Raw genomic sequence first — 23,745 nt, 5'->3', positions numbered from 1 at the left:
GTAGACTGTAATACTACTTTATCCACTTTTGGAAAGGGGTTTTTCTATTTTGTGCGATGAAAAACTAAATATTAATCTAAAATACTCACATTTCTTATTAGAGAAAAGTAATTTATAAGACAAAAATTTGAAAGTTATCCCAACTAAAGAAATTTAATTTAAAATCTATTCTGAATTAAATAGCCTATTAATTTGAAAATATTTTTAACTAAACTTTGGGTTCAAGCAAAACTCCAAGGAATGTTGTGATGGAGAAGTGAAGACCAATAGATAGAAACCAAGTAACATCTCTGAAAAGTATTCGGAACTATGGAAAGAGATATATGTAAAGGAGGAAGCAGTGAGATACTTCCCTATCCCTAGGGAATGCAGAGGGATAGTGTTTGAAGCGTAGATTATATTGACATGAAACAGAGGGTGAGTGAGATAGAGTGGGTCTGAGGGGGAGGGAATGATTCTGAATCAATGAACAAAAAGCTTCCTCCGGGGCTCCATATTAAATAATTCACTCTAATAATGCGCTATTTATTTATTTATTTATTTTTACTTTTTGTTTTTTTTTTTTTATTTTTATTTTTTGGCATTGGCTTCCGCCATACAGCCAGCATCGTCTAGGTGCTTATCACTAGAATATCACTCACTCTCCATTCTTACTTATAGATACATTCGCTTCACACATTCATCATTCTACTATATACCGCTATTTACATAAACTACTGCTAATGGATGGAGCAGCACTCTGTGCTCCTACCATCCTTCTACGAGCTTAACCAAAATTAAAATCACGTAATCCTTCTCTAAGCATTTTCTTCCATTCATACTAATTCGGCTATCGCTTTTAAATACATTCATATTTCATTGCTAGCTCTGCTATCGACTTAAGCACATAAATGTTGGTGGAGAATATAATGTCTTCGTAGCGAAATGGTGCATCTAAATACCTGTATATATCGTCAAACATTCGTTTCCTTTCTACCACATAACGTGGACATATCATTATTACATGTTTGAAATCCTCCTCCTCATTGCAATCTACGCAAAGAGGAGAGGACCTTTTGTTGATCCTGTGTAGATACGATCCGCACACCGCGTGGTTCGCTCTCAGCCTGCTTATTGTCGTAACAACTCATTTATTAGTGACAGTTCCCTTAAACCATGGGTGTCTAGGTAACTGATCTGCCATAGTTTTATAGAATCTACCTTTATCACCATTATTGTAATCTGTCTGCCATTTTTGTAGTGCTGCTTTTGCAATTATACCCTTGATATCGGTGTGTGGTAATTTATAATTAGCCATTTCCCCACTATTGGTGGCTTCCTTTGCAAGTGTATCAACAATTTCATTCTCTTTTATACCACAATGACCCCTTACCCACAAAAAATTAATGCAGACTCCCTTCTCTTTAAAAATGGCAATAGTTTCTACAATCTCTGCGATAATGTGATTCATTCCTGCAGACTGGTTGTGTATATGTGATAATTTACACAACGCACTCTGGCTGTCACTAATAATGGTATATTTTTTCTCCGACAACGAATAAATATATTTTAAAGCCGTTAAAATAGCAATTAGCTCCGCTGTATAGATGGATGCCTCATCTTCTAATTTAATTATCGTAAAATAGTTCCGAACCGGATCATACACAGCACTTCCGACTTTATTATTGATTTTGGACCCATCTGTAAATAAACGATATGTTTTGGAATGAACATTTTCTTTCTTCAAAAAGTATGGAATTTAATTTTAATAAGGGTTTATTGTATTAAAAACGATCTCACTTCTTAAAAGATCGAGACACACGGTAAGTTGACGCCGAGTTCGCTTTGAAGATGTGCTACTTTTTGCCACAGTCAGGGAAATAAAGAGTGTAAAAAGACGAAGAAAGTTGCAAAAAATAATAATATAAAAGTTAGAGGTCACAGAGTATTTATTAAATTTGTAATAGTTCAATAAAAATAGGAATGACGTTTGCAACACCGTGATACAAATACAGAGTTTTGGGGCGTAACCCAAAATTGGTTGGAAGAGTATTGAAAGATAGTACCAAAGTGGAGGTTCATAAAAGAATAAAGATGGCAAGAAGAAGGCGTTGTCGCTTGCCTTTAAATAAATAGGATGGCCAAGCGACCCAGTTTATGTGACACGAACTATTCAAGCTCTAGCAGGTACAATGTTGCTCCAGCAGCTGGTATGGTTCACCTGACTCCACAGTGTTTACATCTCCCTCACCGAAAATACATGGAGCCTTCAACTCTTACATATTGACAACACTAGCGACAACTTTCTCCACACTGTATACGCCCTCTACGTAACCGACATGTTTCTTCTCATGCTCCGCTCCTTTAATCCAGACCACTTTTAGCCCAGCCCAACGTATCACGGTTAAAGGCAAGCTTTTCCCTTATTGTAAAATTCTATCCCTCTTTACTTCTGTATATACGAGTATATATATATATAAGTGGGTGTGTGTGACTGTTCTACTTCTCTGGAATAAATTGGAAGGCAAAGCGGTTTCCCTAACATTACTGTTCTCTTCTTTATTCAGATAATTTATTGCGAGTTTTCTTTCTTTCCTCTATGTTTTCCTAACTCAAAAATGGAAGCTTATCCACAAGGGACTGTCCTAATTTAATAAATCTATAATAAATGTAATCTTAAAACCCGAAATGTATGTTGAAATAATTATACGAGATTATTACAATTTTTTTGACTCGCTTCAAGAGACTAATGGACAAGTTATTTATAGCACAGGAAGTGGAAAACATTAACATAAATATAGTTTTGAAATTATGTTCAGATAGTCAGAATATCTGATTGTTGGATACGGCCAAATTTGAAAAGATTGATTAAACAAAAAGAGTCTTTCAATTTGATGAAAGATTGATTGATAATGATGATCAAAGCAGTACCACAAAACAGTAGTAAGACGAATACAGAACAACTACGTGAAAATTAAAAGACACAACTTCCCATTAATATATAAGTGGGATGAATCTAGCGATACAGATGTTCTTTAGATAGAGTGCAGGTTTTGCCCTCACTATCTTAGAAGGTGTTAGATAAGAAGTCGGCGCTGTCATTAACCAAATCTTAAATATACGCACCAAGACCTCTAAAAACAATTTCTAATAATAAAAGTATTAAAATAAAAAAAAGATTATTTTTTTTTTAAGGAGGAGAATGAAGTTTTGCCCATTTTAGTCATTATTTGAGATATCTTATTCATAGCTTTGATGTACAAGGACCGCACTTTCATGGAACGAATTTGACTGAAATCTTAATGCAAAAGGAGGCCGAGTACTAATAAATTTCCGTTTCCTCATTAATGGATTTGGTAATGGGTTGACGAACGAACTTGAATGTGATAGTCCTTCAAATTTTTCCGGTTGAATTTAAAAAGTATTCTGTTTGCCAAAATAGATGTAGTAAATCATTTATACGTACAAAGTCGATTATAGATTTATAAAGTTTTTCTAATGTAGTTATTCATCAGGTTTAGAGTTTTATTTTATGAAAAGAGCTTTTCAGTCATTGTATTATCTTAAACTTGTGTCATTTTATTATTTTAATTACACATTTTGTAGGCATTATACTATTTCTGTCTTTATATATTTTTCTTTTCATTTATTACCTTCTAGACATAATGAAGTTTTTAATGTTAATATTACAACTTGGTATAAACCCGTTTACATACCATGTCTGCTGACCCTTAGATTTTCTTTTCCTTGGAGCTTCTTACAGCCCACTGTCCGGCGATGGACAGTGTAGTCTGCAACGAGAGAACACTGTCCGGAGGCCGGCAGTGCACTGAAAAAAGCTCCGGGCACCAATAAAAGAAGATGTTGACGCGCCTTAAATCATTTAAAAAGAGGGTCCGATATGTTCACGTACACCTTTATATTGATGTCCTAAACGGACGGATTCTTTGAAACGTTGGTATTCATTTGTACTTCGTATGAAATCATTTAAAAAATATATACCATGTATAAATAACAAAACTATTGAAAGTTAACATTCCTGGTTCACTGATGAGCTGAACCACTTAATACATTTACAATACCAAGCGAATGAAATGAATTTACGTAAAATGATCTGAGGATGGAAGCAGAATGAAAAAGAACCTTGCCTTCATGTGGTGGATTACGTCTTTGTGTTTTCTTCTACTACGAGCTAATGTTTCACTTACATGAACTTATGGACTTAGAGACTGCTCCGATACCTAGTCTTGAGGAGGAGAGCTATCTTGGTCAAGTTTCCTTTATTTTCTAATTAGGTAAGCATCTTCTTCTGACTTAGTAATTTTTCTTACAACTGTTTTGGAAAACCAATATAAAAAACTAGTAATGGCCTTACTATAATAGCCAAATTAAGCGTCGCCAGGGGAGAGCCCATATTTCACCATTCACAGGTTTTAGTGAAGTATAAAGTGAGGGAATCGAGGGGATCTCCTATTTACTGGTCCCTTACACAGTCCCGCCCTTTGAATGATGAAATTAATGCCTATTGGTAATTAATACATTACATACACAGTAATCTTAAAAAACATACCTAAATGTTAATAATTTATTTTTTTTAATTTAAAAAAAATATCCAGATTTTCTACATAACTTCCAATATCTGCTTATCATATTGATGACGTAATATAATCTGGTTGTCTGGAAAGAAATTTAATATCCGGAGTGAAATTTTCACAGTCACCTGATTTCCAATTTACTTTTAGACTCCTCCCCTTTAGCAGTGGCGTTTCAAGCAAATATGGAAGGCAAGTTTAGCCTTGATACAGTCACATACTCTAATATACACGCAGTATTAAGAGTTGTGTGTGTTAGTGTGCCAGCGTGCAGTTTGTAATATCGATCTGACAGGTTTATTAGAGTAAAGTATGGTGGTCTCGTCATGCAGCAGATAAATTCTCTTTAATAAATAAATGACATACGTACAACTGACAAAATAACGAAACAAGATTTAATATTTTATTGATATCATACCGCAAAAATTCAAAACTTTCTTTTATAAATTTTTAAGTTTTGCGCTTCCTCCACTTTTCCATTGTTCAAATATTACTACCCCACAAACCCCAATAATAAAGAAGAACAAAACATTTTCAAATAAAATCTTTGAGCCTAGAGAATTTGTGTGCCAGGTAAATCCCCTAGGAGGAGCAGAAGACAGCAAACATGCTTAAAATTCTTGGCTTTCTTGCGGGTGTGGGTGGGTAACTTAGTTCAACAGCACTAACTCACATTGATAGACACCACCGCATTCATATAAAGTACATAAGAGATCATTTTACCTTATCTTAAAAATAGAAAACAAAAAACAAGTTTTGGCAATACTCATTGTGTCAAACAGAGCAAACTAATTCACAATAAGAACTTTTACTCCTAATTAATTCACTGTTCCCAGATACGGTAGGAGGCAAAAGAATAATGTATTTGGGTAAGTTTGAGTGCCAAACTCAAGTTGAATATTTATAAATTAAGTTAAAATCTTTGTCCTAAATGTAATAAAAATAAATAAGCCGTATTAAACGAAACAAATGAAAATGTGAAACACAATGTTGTAATTTACTATAAGTCAACTAGCAACATTGGAAATGTCGCAAAAGATGACCGCATTCCACCTTCGTGGAAAAATTAAATTCAAGTAGCAAAGAAGTATCTTCCAATCAGAAGCGCATCATCAGGATTTTTTTTAAGGATTCCAAGAAATGAAAGAAAATGAAGACGTAGTAGAGCAGTCAATAAAAAACTTACGCATTGAAACTGTTTTTAGATACTTCGTTTGATAAAAAGGACGTAAACAGTAAATCAGTTTAAGTAGAATTTATGAAAAACCAAGCACATAAATTGAAACATATTAAAAATCGGCTCACCGAAAACACGTTTTTCACAGAAGTGGAAAAAGAAAGAAAACAAAGATACTGTTCGAGGAAGAAATATGTTCAAAAGAAAAAAGTTGAAGGATAAAATCAAGCCTATATTTTATGCTTTCAGGAAATAAAAGGTGCTCCTAGGATGAAGGATGTGGTACTTCCGTTAAGATCTTGAGAGCTATCAGGGAAAAAGTAGTCATTTATCTTCTCTTGTTTGATGTTAATATTTTAAAAATATGATATAATTTTGGAACTATTATCATCTAAAACTTCTGGCCGACAAATTTAGAGCATAATACAAATTGCATCCCACTAAAATAACAAACTTTTCTAATGTTTCATGAATTAATTAAATTTATAATGAAATTTTATTAGGCGGGATAAAAAAGGGATAAGAGAAGAACGAACTTCTTGAGCTAATAATAAAACGTACATAGGAATTCACGTACAGGTACTCAAAACTGTGCATTAATGTTGGCGTCTAAACACCCAAGAGCCTAAATGTTCTTCAACTAGCACGCCACTGACATTCTCGATGGATACGAAGCTGATGTGAGATGATCTTTGGAGAGCACAAAGCGTAAACTCGCACCAAAAGTACAGCTCGTACCAAAGCGTAGTCCAGACTAAAAATTAGATTAGATTTTTAAGAAACAGAGAATTAATATATTTGTAGTTACTAATTAAAAGAAATACAAGATATGGTAGAGAGTAATAACATTAAGCTAACTTTGTTTAAACCATTATTCATAATAAAATTGTCTGCAATAGATTCCTTTTTATGTCATGATTTCATAAAATCAATGCTGAAGAGTTTGACAGCTAAAGCCTTGCTTAATTTCATACATTTTGTCAGAGCCGCACAAACATGTAGAAAACGTTTCTGTAGCTCAATATCCAAGAATACTTTGCACATTACCATACAAAGGGAATTATTTCAAACTTTTAGATTACTAACGAAATCATGTAGCAACCAAGTTATACGAACATACATCAGAGAGGGTACCTACAGTTTGAATGAACTGTCATCAGGTGGTGAAGTTCGGTGAATATTAGCCAAGGATAACTCAATTAGAAACTTCCTTCCGCATATGAAGCCATCTTAGATATGCATGCTGTAAATATGAAGTAGATGCACCCTCTATCAGTTTATTTGATTCAGAAAACTTCGCCATTTTGTTTTTTAGATCTAAACAGAAAATTCTTACAGTTATAGTTCCGGTTAATGCCGTCGCTAATTAAAGCGCGCTTAAATCAATCAATTTTAACCGGAAATTAATAATATTACCGCAAGAATTGCTAGAAAAATTAAATCCAAAGATGGGGAAGATATATTTAAAAATATAGGCGCCACGGTAGTCGAGCGGTTAGAGGCGAGATTTGTAAAGCTAATATGTATTGTGGTACTGAGTTCGATTCCCGGTCTTAGGCCTTGGATTTTATTTTATGGTTAATAAAAGAAATTTACAATAAAGTATGTCGCCTCTTCCACTACACCTAATAGGTAATTGGACGTAAAGTCCGCCCGAAAAAATAGGCATTACTTATATTTAAAAGTAGTGAGCTTAAAAGAATCAAGGGCAGATTCTGATGCCCAACTAAGAAAGTAGCTTGGATTAGTTTGAAAGCAATGCGACTCTTGATACTTAACAATCTAGAATCAATCTCCAGATTCGCCGTAGTCAAAAAGTGATCCCTCCAATATCCAAGAATACTTAGTGAAAAGCAACCGACGATAGGAAACGAGTTTAATGCAAAATCCAGATCAAACAGCTCACTTAGTAATCAAAAGAAAGTAAAAAAAACAACTTCTAGTCAAGAAAACTAATCAAAAAGTGCTACACATCAATCTAGAAACACAAATAAGAAGCCAATGTAGGTAACATATCTCGTAATTATTACACTCCGTCAGTTAATATTAGAGGACCGTTATCAAACTCGGCCAGTAGATAATGCAACTCCTCTCAGCTAGTTGACACGCAGCTACACGACGTCAACATCGTAAAAACTTCTCCGTACACTCGATTATTCATAATAATAAGTTCACAAGAGTATATAGTTTTATGTACATAGCGATCTGCGTATGTTTACCATCTCAACATTAACGAACTGCTGTTTTTTTTACATATAAAACAAATAGAAAAGGGGATTAATTATTCCATATTATTTATACTAATTCTTTAATATTTAAATTAAAAAAAAAATGAAATAAAATTTTTTATAAAATCAATTTTGCACTTACAATTAAAAATGTATACTTTGAATTCAGTTGAAACATGCTGAACAGTCTTGATGGTTGGAACACAACTATTGATCGTATGTATTGCACTATTCGAGATTTTTGCATCAATACCAAGCTTAAATACTGCATCTCTTGGATAAACCATTCGTAATCTGTATTTAAAATATAAGTTCATTTTAAGAAATGTTAGATTTGAACATCAGAAGAGAAAAAATATATGTAATTATATTTCATCAATTACAAGACACTTTCAATATTATAAAGGGTCACTAGGGCCGCACATCTTCAACCCCAACAATAACACAGGAAAAATCTAAAAGAAAAATCAGTTTCGAATTCCTGCTAGGACTGATCAGACAATAAACTTAAGAGGGGAATTGCCTACGCTGAAACCACTATCATCCTGTTCGGGCAAAAGGTGCTGAACCTGGATCTCTTTATAATGTAAGTCATGACAAGAGTAAAAGGGTTTCCTCCTCAGTCCTCAAACTAATTTAGTGAATTTAAGAAATAATGGAAAAAAAAAAAAAAAAAACCTATAGACGTTTCGAAGTAAAACATGTTTATATTTACATCTTTCAAAATTGCAGTAAGAGAAACTCGTGGTGTCTCAACGGAACTTGATTTTTCAACACTTTAAAAATACCTTCTTTCTTAATTTTTTAAAAAGTGTAATTTCAAGCTTTTAGCTGCCAGGTTAAGTATTTTAGTTTCCGAAGTTTTTTAATTTAAAGTTTCTTTGTTTTCTGAATGTTTATTTTATTTTAGTGAATCAATAGATTTCACTGGTAAAAATCACATAACAATGAATGGAACACTTAACAATGAATGGAAGTAAACTAAATTAGCCAGATAGAACCAGCTATAGCCTAAATCAACGTTGCCGAAGATTTATCATTTGAAAAATGATCAAACGCTAAAAAAGTGAATTTCATAATCTATCGGCTTTCTAAAAATTTTATTTCCGTTCAGAACGTCGCTATGAAGCATTTATACAATAGATTTCCATCCTATCTTGTCAATAGCGAAGTAAACATTCAGTGAAATTCATCCATTTTACGGTATATTTTGTGTAACTTTACTTTATGACATTTTATTGTTTATATTAAAAGCCTGGCTAGGGTAATAAATCAGAAATATAGGATCTCCATGGTACACCAAGTACTAGCATCCTCCAGAGTCGTATTTCTTTCGCGTTTAGCCAGTAACAAGACAAGAGCCAGGCGGGTATTACTGTCATCCTATAAGTACTTTCCTTTAAAATACTCTTCCCTTCACCTAAACTAACCCTTCTTGCCGCGGGTGTTGGCCTCGCCCCAGGCTCAGCCACCCAAACTCCCGACTTCGCTGTTTGCCCAACATTTAAAGCCCTTCCTTCTTCAAACAGGAAAGAAAATAAAAATAAGCAAGGAAAAACTAATGAGCCTCGCAAACATTATATCTTCCTCAAAGTAATTAACCCAGCAACTTCCACAACGGTTTCATTTTTATTTGTACAACTTCCGTTACTTACTTTTTGGATATCGTAATACCGTTCTACAAACTAAACTGAGAGAAAGAGTGTTGTACTTTATTTCTGTACCAAACCAATATATAGCCTTCTCCCAGTGTCTGGGCTGTGTACTTTACTGCTTACCTATTTAACGAATTTGGGGTAATAAAATGATCAATTCCAAGCGGATGTTGTACTACATTTCTGAGAAGAAAGATAAAATATCTAGAAAATAAAAGGGGAATCAATCTTTATATTCAAGACTAATAAATAGCCTAGGCTGTAGTTCTGAAACATAAGAGTATCTACTCTGTTCGTATAATCTGATGGTAGCTAGAACTTCTATAAATTCTAATGAAGCTAAAAAACAACTGTAAAATTCTCTTAATACAAATTAAGAAGTATTTATGACTGGCACAAATACCAATTTAAGTAAATCCAGTACACCTATTTAATTAAATTAAAATTTTCGTACATGGTGTTAGCGAAAGAATAGATAATGGAACATAAAACCAAATTCTGTAACATAATGAATGTAAAAAGAAAAATGAATTCTTTGTAATCGATTACACTTTCTTTCCACTATTTCGAAAGTGGTAGGAGAGTTTAAATAATCTCTAATATTAAAAAAAACAAAAAGTACTTTTTCTAATAAACGCTAATTTTACAGAAAATCGTTAAAGATGTTTTGTAAAAACTAATAAAAAGGATGAAAATATTAATAACAATAAGCTATAATGATCACTGTATTCGGTGCAACCCCTAAATGCGCTTTATAGGAACCTCTAACCATTTACCCGGTGGTTGACAATGTCATTCAGTAGCGACAATATACAGTCCTAGGGAAGCAATAAAATGAAAAAGCTTCTGGCGCCAATGGCAAGTGTTGAAACGCCTTAGATTTAAAAGATATAACAATAATAAATAATAATAACATAAATAATAATAACAAAGTTAGCCGCGTAAGGCTTCTCTGTTTAGAGTTCAAGAGTTAGATGGTTGGCTTCAGGTTACACAAGGATAAAGGTGCAATTCATTGACACATTTGGCCGGGCTTTTGGCTCAATAATAGGAGCAAATTCTTAATTGATTTTGCGCTACTGGGGGGTATTAATAAATAATTATTTAAAAACAAATTAAACAAAATAGAACTTGAGGAATGTATGCATCGTTCCGCAGTTTATTTATTTAAACAGCCAAAAATTCTCCCATATCAAAGGCCTCTACCAGAATTATCCTTTCCCAACAAAGCCGCTTAAGATGGACAGAAGTTTGTAACTGAAGAGATCTCTGGAAGAGAGAGAGCGATTAGGGGAAGGTAACCAGCAAGACTCCTCAACAAAGAAATCTAAGAAAAGATAAGGGGTGAAGTGAGCAGTCTCAACCTCGCCAACTCTCCTTTTGCACTGAAAAAACATTGTAATAAGAAAATAATAATTTATTAAAAATAATTAGCAAATAAACTAAATATTTATGTGGGTGCTTAAGGTCCAAAAAATCTATGTTTCATACTATAGAGGCTACTAAACTTTCAAGTTACTTCTAGAAGGACAACAGCAAACGAAGGTAAACTATTATACTCTACACCGTATCCTATTTCGTCGTCCATTCAGGTTGGTAAGTTTTTTTTTTCAAGTCGCCTGTCACCTCCTCCCTAAATGTACACTAACAAAAACCTTTTATCTAGTTGAGGAGAATGTCACAACAGATTCCCTCTACAAACTATAATAATGTAGCAAGTTCTTGTGACATTACAAGCGTTAACCGACAGAGCTGAACACTATATTCTTAAAGTGCACTACCAATTCTTGTTGTCTGCAATTTTCATTCTAATAACATAGAGATTATCTAATTCATTAAGCTGGCAATATCAAAATAGACACAGATTAGACCAGGAAAATGGTGACGCAAATCTAATTATATATTCTAATATAGTTTTAAAATAAATCTCATCAATTCCAAATTATTAATAAATCTGCATAACCAATATCATGGTGCAATGATATTCTGCATTATCCTTAGAATAGAGACCCTTTGAAATTTCAAAAAAAAAGTAAACATTTCAAACAAAAATGAAGCTAACTTAAAAATAAAATCCATTATTTTCCAGTAAAATTTAACCAAACATAATATCTAAATATATCGTAACTTAAAAACAGTTATCATGAATAAACCTCGCTTTTAAAATCAGCTGTCACTGACAAAGAAATATGGTGTTGGAACCCACCCGACTTCGTCAATATTCCTCTTTAAATATATTTTATAAAATTCTGAATTCCAAAACATATTCATTTCTGATTAGCCTTATCAAGATGGTCATATAACACATTAATAACGAAATGACACTTTTATCCGACCTCGGGATCCACCAAAAAATATTTTAACTGAAATACATATTTAAATAAATGTTATTGAACAGTAAAACGAAGGTTAGAGACAATTCCAGATGGCATTTTTCCTAAAAAAAACACAATGAAGTAATACTTCCGATTAAGGAATCAGAAATACGGTAATTCTGGTAACACATTTAAACCTAATTTACGTATAAAAGATGTACATGAATATTTAAATTTCAAAGGCAACACTTTCGAGAAAAGAAGAAAAAAGTGAAAAATTCGATTTATTCCAGAATTTAATCTATGAAATATTACACACAGAAAAATAACGGGAAGGGGAAGATAGATAGAGAGAGAGAGAGAGAGAGAGATCATTTTCTAAAATCCATTTTTTTAGGCTTAAGAGACCTTAAATCCTGCGCAAACTTAAATTTCAGAAGTTGACTGCTAATAAGAAATATCAAAATAATATAAAACACCGACTGTCCATACATTATACGCATGAAATACTATTTGGGGAATTAAACATGGGAATAGAGAATAAATTACTGTTAAGGAAACTCGTTTGAACTTTCTCTTACTAATATTCCCAAAGTTCTGAGTAACTCAAAAATTTTTTTTTGTCTCCAAACATTTGAATTATAACACTATTTCTTATTAATATTTTAATTAATATTTTTTAAACCGGGAAAAATATCACAAAGTTTGACAGAGAATCTTAAAACAAAATTAAAGCAACAAGTTTGAAAACATAAACTTTGTTTAAAAACGTTAAAACATTTTACTACAATTTCGCTCCAGGTTAGTAATTTATTTAAACCATTACAACGAGTTTGCGTACAAACAAACCGAGAAAAGTTTAAAAGCTTTTTCAACTAATAATTAACACGAGGAAAAGTTATTATCACATTTTGCTAATAAAATATGGAACAATCTGTTTATAGAAGAAAAAAGGAGAAATTTAAATTTTGTTAGAATTTTATGGGCAGACGAAGTAAAATAGATTCTCTACCATGTTATATCAGATGGGAAAGGTAAGTCACAAAAGATGAAAAACCAGTATGAGAAAATTCTTCTATTCATAAAGATAAGACGAACCAGCTTCATGTACGTAAGTAATCCGATTACAAAAATATCATTTCAAACCAACGACAGAAATAAGTAAATCTTTTAGAAATATATTAAGAATCTACTTCGCAGGCTACTGAAATAAAAATATTTAAACATTTTTTGGGTTAGAATTACAAGAAAATTTTAGAATTATACTGCTGAGAATATTTTAAATTGTCAAATTAGCAAGCAAAACGAATGGGGAATTTATAAATTGACCGTTTGCAAACAACCGTAAGATCTAAGTTAATACGTACTTTACAATAAATTAAATAAAATTATACGAAGGCCCAGGTAATAGTAATCACAAAGTCTAAGTGGTTTCTAGAAATAAGATTGCTCTTAAAAATGTATTTAGTAGCCGAAGTAGTTTTTATTGGCAACAGAATTCTCTATTTTAGATGGATGTGTCATGGCGTTGACAAGTGAACCTAAGTACACAAAGCTAAGTTCCCGATTTATAGGGCACCGAGGAAATCTTTAAAGAATGGATGCCCTCTGTGTGTAGATGTCTTACACTGCTCTATTTTCAGTCTCATATCTCCACGAACTCCAACTTGAAAAGTAAACCGGCAAGGACATCTGCTGATCGTGAACCATTCTTTGCTTAAAAGCGCTCGCACAAATCCCCTTGAACTCGAAGCGTACACCACACATCTGACATCATCAACTGCATCATGCTAACCACCATTTAAATTTCAATTGTCAACGATTTGTACAATTGAAGCGTGCGTAAAATTTGCATGACAATTTAGTTTCTATTTCTTCTATTTGCAAAAATTAAAATGAAAACATCTTGATTGGAGAATGTAGTTAAATGAAAGTTCGAAACAAAATAATAATCCAGATACCCAGAAAAATGAATTAAATTCTATAAAAAACTCAAATTGATTTGAGAGAGAAATGATGAAAAGAATACTAATACTGCTTCAAGCTAACAACTTAGTTACCAATTAGCTAAACTAGCTTAACGATGACATGAAAACATGTTTCATTTTATTAAATTAATTGTTAAAAAAAAATTATATGACCTATATTTTAAAATTCAAAATAACTTTTTTTGAATTCAGAGTTAAAAAGTGAAGTTTTTACTTTTTTAATTAGGACATAAAATTAATTAATAACTAAACTAGCTCATCTTTTTAATATTTTAAGGTATGTTGTTCAGAATGTTTTGAACTTATGAGTTCAATCTACAAAATAAAATAAAATGTTTTACAAGCTATGTTTAACATTTAGTTTATTTATACACAAGATATCTTCATGTAAAAGTAAAAACAAATGTTTAAATTGCTTTTTGCGACTTATAAATGTATCTTAGTAATATAAGAAATGGTTAGATTAGAACAGAGTAGCAGTTCCCCAGCAACATCAGCTATACAGAGGTTTTACATATTTAAGTACACATGTATAAACGTATAACTTTGTTTTTAAAACAAATTCATTTTAAAAGGAAGAAACCTAGAACCTATTTCCGTCTTATCATTTACGTACCGTCTAAAAGACCTGTCACTTTCACCTGAGATTGTCAACTGATCTTAAGATAGGAATTTTTTTTTATCGTAGCCACCTTTTTTTTTGCAGTCGAATAGCATTAAAAATAAAATTAGAAGTTCGAAGAACTACAAGATAATAGTAAGAGGAAGTCGTGTATTTCACGCCAGATGTTATTGAAACAATTTGGTAATTCACACAAACTAGCAATAAGTCAGCAAACTCGAAAATCGAATAGTTATATTAAATAACTTCAAAAACAGTATTTTATTTAACAGATTCTCAAAATTCCATTTCTTGTAAATTATTATTATTATTATTTTGGGAGAAGGTCTACAGAATTGAGCTATTAAATTCATTACCATCTAGGGAAAACTTTTTGATAGATATCTGGGACGTATCTGAATATGGACACTATCTTAACAAGCTAACTTGGTGTGATCCCAGAGGAGACATAATATGTGACTCATATCAGCACTGTGACAACCATCAAGATACGGAAGTGCAATTATTGGATGAACATCTGTACCACTTTCATTCTCGATTCTAGCATTTAAGAAGAATTAGATCTTATTAGAATAGCGGGCACTATAATCTCCAAATATGGATCAAATGGAAAAATTTTAATTTATAATTTTTATTTAAATAACTGAAGAACCCGCCATATCTAGCCAGTAGAGATAAGCTTGCTCCTGTATGATTTAGTTCGCACACAACTGTAATATATAGCACCATGCCTTTTATTTTTTAATGAAAAATCCGTACTTGCTAAATCTACAATGTTTCCTAACTCGGAATTTTGAAAACATTATTTTACACCTAATGGTGGCACTTTAGAGGTATGACTGCATAAAATCTAGAAAGAATTTTCCTTAGAAATATGTTTCCAATAAAGTTAATTTAAATAGTTAGGTGTAATTATAAATAATTGTGGTACTAGAATTTGAAGACTGCAGCTTTAAAAAAAAAAAAAATTAGATGCATTAAATTGAAACTTCTGGCAGATCGTTTTAGTTCAAAAGCGTATTGACCCTTTAGGGATGCCTAAAAATTATGCAACTTAAAGTATCTACGGTATTCTACTTTTCAGTAATTCTAATCACACTCAGATAGCCGACTCAGTTGCTGTATTTTCGGCGACAGCTCAAAATAGGAAACCAGATCTTCCGACGGGGGAGGAGGCAGACTAATGACCGGAAATTTAAAATGTGTGGCACAAACCAATAACTAATTACAGCTAAGCTGTCAATTTTGATAGAGAGATCTATTTTGAATTAGCCAAGGTGCCAGGGAAGTTAAAAGCCTTGGTATTCAAGCAAGATAATAATTTATACATTTACTGACTCCTGCTTTTAGTCTTGGATTTTCTAATTAATAAAGAGAAATGGGTAGTAAAGGATTTGTGAGGCGAATTGTGAGCAGAAATTATCAACAACGATTACTGACATTCCAAGAAGATTAGCGTAAAATTCAATTTTTCTTTGTAAACTTACAGTTGGATAAATATCACCATAAATATCATTTCTTAATTAAATCTGAATGAAATTGTAGGTGTCGCGTATGTTAAATAAAATACGACAATTATCTATTGTCTATTTGCCTATTATTGAAATATTCATGAATCTATAAATAGATATTTAATTGAAATAACAGGAGTAGAATTGGGTTTCTCCACTGAATGATTATTGTGTACATGGCAATCAAGATAACTTAAAACATTTTCATAACATTTACTGGTTGTAATCTAAAAATAATAATAATAATTTAAATAACTAATTAACTAACCACGACCCTGCTTTGAGATGTGATCATCTCAAATTTTTCAAAGATATAGCAGTTTTAAGTGACAATGAAAACAAATACTAAATGGGCTACATACGAGTATGTACGAGGGTCGTTTGAAAAGTCCGTGCAAAAATAAAAACTACTTAATTTTTTGGGGTAAACCTTTTTTATTTTTCAACATAGTCTCCTTTTAGGCTTATACACTTCGTCCAACGCTGCTCTAGTTTGTTGATCCCTTCCGAATAATAGGATTTGTCCAAGTCTGAAAAATAGCCATTCGTTTCTGCAATCACCTCCTCGTTTGAATAAAATCTTTTTCCCGCCAGCCATTTCTTCATATTGGGGAACAAATAGTAGTCCGAGGGAGCCAAGTCTGGAGAATAGGGGGGATGTGAAACGAGTTGGAACCCTATTTCCATTAATTTTGCGACCACAACTGCTGAGGTGTGAGCTGGTGCGTTGTCGTGATGGAAAAGGACTTTTTTGTGGGCCAATCGTGGGCGTTTTTCTTGCAGCTCGGTTTTCAAACGGTCCAATAACGATGAATAATATGCACCTGTAATAGTTTTACCCTTTTCCAGATAGTCGATGAGGATTATTCCTTGCGAATCCCAAAAGACAGTCGCCATAATCTTTCCGGCCGAAGGAACGGTCTTCGCCTTTTTTGGCGCAGATTCCCCCTTGGTAACCCATTGTTTAGATTGTTCTTTGGTCTCAGAAGTGTAGTGATGTATCCATGTTTCATCCACAATGACGAAACGACGCTTAAAGTCCTGCGGATTCTTCTGGAACAGCTGCAAACCGTCCTTGCAACACTTCACACGATTTCGTTTTTGGTCAAGCGTGAGCAATCGCGGCACCCATCTTGCGGATAGCTTTGTCATGTCCAAATGTTGATGCAAAATATTATGTACCCGTTCATTCGAGATGCCCACAGCGCTAGCAATCTCACGCACCTTCACTCTTCTGTCATCCATCACCATATCATGGATTTTATCAATGATTTCTGGAGTAGTAACTCAACAGGGGGTCCAGAACGTTCAGCGTCACTTGTGCCCATTTGGCCACTCCGAATATTTTGAAACCACTTATAAACTGTTCTAATCGAAGGTGCAGAGTCACCCTAATGTTTATCAAGCTTCTCTTTAGTCTCCTGAGGCGTTTTGCCTTTCATAAAGTAGTGTTTAATCAACACACGAAATTCTTTTTCGTCCATTTTTTGAAAATCACTCGACTTCCTCGATTCAAACGAATGCCAAACACAAAGAAATAGACCGATCTGGCTGTAACTTGGTGTGTGTTCTTCCAAGAGATGCTACTAACTAAACATAACCTCGATACGCGCCAGTAGTGCTATCTCTCTGACTTTGCACGGACTTTTCAAACGACCCTCGTATATATATATATAGTTCGCAGACCAAAAGGATCTACTTGGTTTACAGATATAGATCTAAGTATATTGAGGTTTATGAGCCGAAATCTTTAGGGTGAAACCGAAGAAATTTATTGAATTTCCTCTGGATGGTTACTTAAATGTTTTTTGAGACAAATTTTTGCTTTTATGAATAATAATAAGATTCCTATTTTCTCGGACAGCAACACTGCGCTGGCAGCAGCTAGTAAAACATTCTGATCTATGGTTTGAGAATGAGGGAAGTCTTTGAGGCGGCTTTTCCGGTGCAAAATTAAGGAAGTTCTTGAATGGATTTCGGGCCCTGCTAACATAGAGAAAAATGAAGACTGATCTGATGGCCAAAAATTAAGAACCTTGGCTTAACCGTGAGCACCGTGGGAAATAGTACTCAAGCTAGACGAATCTAGGTATGCAAACCAGGAATTAAACACAGTCATGCCTGATCTGTGCAAAATATAGAATGAGGAGACCCTGAGCCAAACTAATCTGATGGTTGATCTTCTCCAGCACTGACAAGTCACCATATATGTAGGAATCATTTCCACCAAGTGGAGCTACGTATTTTTCACATGAAACCTTTGTAGAGAAGAGGAGGTCGCCATTTAGGAGTCGATAAAAAGGTGTGCCGCGGGAAATTTCATTCGCCCCGTACAATCAATATTCCATAGCAGGTATTTACAACAGAAATTGTTGATATTCAGCAAAATGATTTTTTCAGAGGGATGGCCTTAATAAATCTCTCTTAGTGTTGCTCTGAAATGAATTTAAATTTACATCCAATTACAGCTTCTTACATCAAATGAATCCAGGAGACATAAAACGGAAAAGGTCAATTCCAAAACTTTGACAGGATAGCATTTCTTCCTCTAACTCAGGAGAAGAGAAAGTTAGAAAATGTCTTTCGATTCATCTTAAGAAAACGGTTAAGATTTTCTATAAAGTTTTAATATTGAATAATAGCACGTAAAGAAACAATAATAATAGCAACCAAAATGAAACTAAAAAATTTCAATAATTTAGATTTTCTTGTTGAAGCTACAGATCTAAACAAGAAAGGGGCGACAAAGTAAGCAATATATATAATATATTGTTATAAATGGGTTTAGATTACTATAATTGCTTAGTAGTTAAACTTGCGAACATCTCTATCTAGCGGCAATCATATAAAACTAATTACTGTTTCTGACAGTGTTCAAACTAAACCAGGAACCATTTCTCTATAATCCAGACTGACAGCAGTAATTTACTTAGTGTTTCAACATAACTACAGGTCAAATTAAGCAGATTTCTGCAAACAGCTATTCCTCAGTGTGCACCATTTGCTTATCTATTTACCTTTCACATACTTGAATTTTATATTATTTTATAATACGGATAAATATATTGCAATACAGAGTCCATACATACTAATTAGGGTGAGTATATGAAAACAGATTACTACATGGAAGATCAATAATGGGGTCTTTTGGTGTAATGCAGTCGATTGTGCAAGTGTTTAAAAGTTTTATTATTTTTTACGTTGTACTAATGTTAATTATTTCTTCAAAAGCGTGTAACCATTATGGTATATTTTAAAAATAATTCTAAAGGACAAGCAAATAACGCTAAGTGACGCCAAAATGAAACATGAATATTACAAAAAAAAAATCAGCTGAGAAAAAATTTCTCTTACTGCATTTAGTTCATGTTTTAAAGTAAATAATGGTTCACTTGTTGACCGTAATATCTCGATGAATTATTAATAGGTAAATTAAGAACCTCATTGGCTCTGATACAGGTCGGCCAATGTACCAATATTGATCCCCAATTTTGGAAATAATCTGACAGGAAAACATTTCTTCATTATAAATGTAATAACTAAGTGGAAGACATGGAAGATCCCCTTACCCACTGATTTAAATTACATGACTGACTTAAATAGACTCTTTTTTAAGATTAAAAATAACCTCTTAGATAGCAATGAGCGTTGTCAGAGTACTGTACGTACATAGCATCTTGCAACATTCATGCTACCACTAAAGAGCCAGCAGAGATAGTTTATGTGAGTTTTTGGATTCAAGTACTCGACCGGCGGCAAAATAGTTCAGCCGACCAGAGGGTCCGATATGTTCACGAACATCTTTATATTTTTATATGTCTTAATGGACGGATACTGAAACTCTGCTAGTGCTCATGAACGTGGCTTTGTAAGTGGGAGATTCCTAGTTCGAATGCCGCGTAAAACTACTTTTTATTTGTTAGAAAAAATTGTTTATAGTAAAGTATGAGCATCCGCCCCCGTCCACATCTAATCTAAGATAGACGATTTCTTTACTTTGGTTCAGTCAACCCACAGTCACATAAACTAATTATATTTGTTCACTTTACTAAATTACAACAAATATATATTGTATATTACGACAAAACATAGACACTGAGGAGAACCCCATAAATGTTTTAGGCCAAAGAGCTTTTAGCTTTAAAGTAACTCCCTTTTACCCTACCTATTCTAATCTGGTTTCAAAATATAAAAACCTAATTTAGGTCAACTTCTGTTTTATTGCTGAGAATTACAAAAAAAAAAAAAAAAACACTCCGACTTGTAAAAAAAAAAGTAAAGTAAAGCCGCCTTTTTTCAAAGCTTTACGTTTAAATTACCCAATTATGTGTCTAGGGCGAAGGCGACTAGCAAACAACGCACTTTACTGTAAATTTCTTTTATTAACCATTAAATACAATCCTAAACCGTGATCGAACCCAGTACTACACAATACATACTATTTTGCGGGCCTTGCCTCTAAACCGCTCGGCTATCGTGGGTGCTTACTTCAAGCTTATACTCGGACTAATAATTACTATTATATGAATGAATTGTATCAATAATGTATAATGTAATGAACTGCTTGATTAGACGGCAGCGTCTTACTTAATTTGTTCCAAGTATTTACATAGAAATTAGATGAAATCGGGAACATTCATTGCCTAAACTGGGTGTAACTAATTTTATTAGGTTGAATATTTCAGAAAATTGACTGTGAAATAAATTAGACTGACTTGTGGTGTCAAATTATATCATGACAAAGAATAAACTAAACAAAAACTAACATGGTACTGTTTAATAGGTCAAAGCAAACAATGAGTTAACATTGTTGAATTAGTCTGTTTAATTATTTTTATGAATGCAGCGATATAATCTATCCAAAAAAGATCATGGACAATATAAATATGTACACGGAAAAAAGTAAGGGAAGTACTTCAATAAATGAATTTATTTACATCTCTGTGAATGTGCAATGATTTAATAGTTTCGAGTGCAACTATACCTCATCAGTAAAATATAAATATTCTATTTTAATATTATAAAGGCTGTGGAACTCCGAGGTGGGAGTTCAGTCAAAAACAAAACAAAAAAGAGGACATTTAAGTGGATTAAACTTAAAATTATCAATCAATATATCAAATTATATATTAATATATAAAAGTACAAGAATCAAATGATCAATTATCGACTTTTTATAAGATCGTTATATATAGTAGGGGCGACCATAACAGATTCTCATATAGGCATGATAGATTGAAGTTGACAAAAAGTTTGAGAAGTGATGAAGCTGCACAGCAAACAAAGGGATTTGGAGTTTAGGGTTTCAGTTGAAGTAGCATAAACTCTAAGAATCCCTTATCTTTAATAAAGTAGTGCCGGATATGATGTCTAGCGCAATCCTCCACTTAAAACAAGAGTTCACCACGACTGTACAACAACAGGACGTCATCATCCCACAATCCCACCAACACGTTCCAGTTCTTGTTTACTTACTACTTTATCTTAACTGGGCTACACAAACAAACCAACTCAATGACCACTAACACATTCTTCTCATGTCCAGCAACGGACTGTTAACTTCCTCAAACTGAAGTAAAAACAAACTGAGTAGGGATTAAAAGTTCAGACCTAACGCAGATCACAGTGTAAGTTCCCCGTCAAGTATTTGAGCTGAAACCAAACTTTTATTTTGGAACTGCAGCGTTTAACTAGTATAAAATTATATGGTCTATCAGATTGCAAAACTTTGGTTAAAATAGCGAATATTCTAACATTGCCATCTCTACATTACTGTTAAAACTATTCAGCAATAAAGAAGTTCCTTAATTTAAACTGCAGCAAAATAATTCAGATCTACCACACATGAAGAAGAAAAGATAATAAACAACTACAGCCAATCTTTTAATACCCAATTATTTTTACAAAAATTAACACTATTTTATTTTAAATTTTACAGAATATATTAATAGCATTCCAACAATTATGAATATTATTCGAAAAAGAAATTGTTTTTTAAAAAGTTGACACTAAAAGAAAATAATTGGAACTTCTTATCGAAAAAACTGAAAAGAAATGGAAAAAACTTAGTCATCAAATTTGTAATTTCGTTCAATTATTTCATTCCTTCCGTCTTCTTCAAATATGCTCTTCTTACACACATTTTTTTGTAAAACGGTTTAAAGTAAAAGTTTCAGATTAACTTCTTCTCCTTAAAAAATACTACTGAACTTGGTGATACTTGAATTGGTGCTTTTCAAAATTAGGGTGCCAACTATGTAGTTAGGATGAAAATAAACGACAATACATAGTAAAACTGTTAAACAAGAACAGCAAAACAATTTTTGGAAGAACAGAGAGAGCTCTAGAAGCCATGATAGAGGGCTGAAGATGCTCGGATGAGGCAGCAAAATTTAAGCACCATCAATCGAAAACAAAAGTATTATAGAAACTTTCTCAACTTTACAGCTTAAATTGTATAAAAAATGCAAATAGCATTTTTGTAAGTAAACTTTAGAAACTGGAAATCGAATTAAAGATTTGCTTTGGTCACCTCAGTAGAAATTTGAATAACATTTACATTATTCAAACACCAATTGAAATTTTTCTAATACACATATTTTGAATACATAATGTTCGTATCAAGAAGTAGCCCAACCTATTTATACGGGAGAATATTAAAATACAAGTTATATGAAATAACAGAAACTAAAAGACTCTTTGGGAAACTAAGCACTTTCAGTTAAAAGCAGGGGTGCACTGTTAATTATTTTTTTACCGGAACGCTTAGGTATATAAACTTCAATTTATTTAAATATTTTGTATGCTCCAAAAAGGAAAGAAAGCGAAAATCATTGCGAACCCCATTTTATGTATATTTACGTTTACTACAATACTACATTAAAAATAATAACTTTTATAAAATATTCCAAATAAGTTCAGGATCTTTTGGTTTAACTTTTCTTTATTTCGTTGGCATCTGCTGAACGATGAGACCTCAACCAAATTTTTATTCTAATTTTATTTATCTGGATTAAGTAATTGTTGCGGTGGACCATTCATTTTTATAAATAGGAGATTTGCTAGATTTTCAATTAATATTCTATTACTTTGTTCATTTAAAATAATATTCATATTACTAAATTCGCGCTCGCACTCTGCCGAACTGCAAGGAATAGTAATTATATATCGAATTAAAATTTGTAAACCTTCAGGAATTTCTTAGCCTCCATTATCAATATAATCTCTAAACGCAATGATACATCGTGTCGTTGATGTTAAGCGACCAGATGTAGAAAATTGTATTCACGTAGTTTTTTTATTTTTTAGTACATCAACCAATTTTCGTTAGAACAGAAATCATCTTTAGTTCCGGAACGCGTTCCTGTCCAAAAAAGAAGTACCGGAACGACGTTCCGGCTCGAAGACACCACTGGTATTTCGGCCCAAACCTCAAGTAAAAATTCTGTTAATTCTTGATTCTTCAAGCTTATTCATTAATAATTTGAATAAAATATTTTTATATAAAATGCAAATCATTGCTAAACACTGGAATTTGATTCTATATTATATAATCTCTAAAAATATTAATAATTATTAATAGAATAAATGAAGTTCTCACTAAATCAAGTTTCAAAAAACTAATTATATAGTACCGTAATGTAATAATTTATCTAGCATAGGCTTCGGTTGTAAAAGT

General features: G+C 32.8%; 2 protein-coding genes across 8 annotated transcripts in view; one reads left to right on the top strand and one right to left on the bottom strand.

Moving 5' to 3' along the window:
* LOC141448991 (tyrosine-protein kinase transmembrane receptor Ror-like) overlaps nucleotides 1–23,745 on the top strand; it is a 164,995-nt gene that overhangs the window by 65,351 nt on the left and 75,899 nt on the right. The window lies entirely within an intron of this gene.
* Nucleotides 1–23,745, bottom strand: part of LOC141448993 (L-sorbose 1-dehydrogenase-like) — a 105,054-nt gene that overhangs the window by 42,734 nt on the left and 38,575 nt on the right. The gene's annotated exons all lie outside the window — the stretch shown is intronic.

Source organism: Rhodnius prolixus, unplaced genomic scaffold (assembly GCF_049639745.1).
Source record: "Rhodnius prolixus isolate KJV_2025 unplaced genomic scaffold, Rpr scaffold_2, whole genome shotgun sequence".
Lineage (NCBI taxonomy): Eukaryota > Metazoa > Arthropoda > Insecta > Hemiptera > Reduviidae > Rhodnius > Rhodnius prolixus.
The sequence above is the reverse complement of the archived record's forward strand: the minus strand, read 5'-3'. Positions and strand labels throughout refer to the sequence as shown.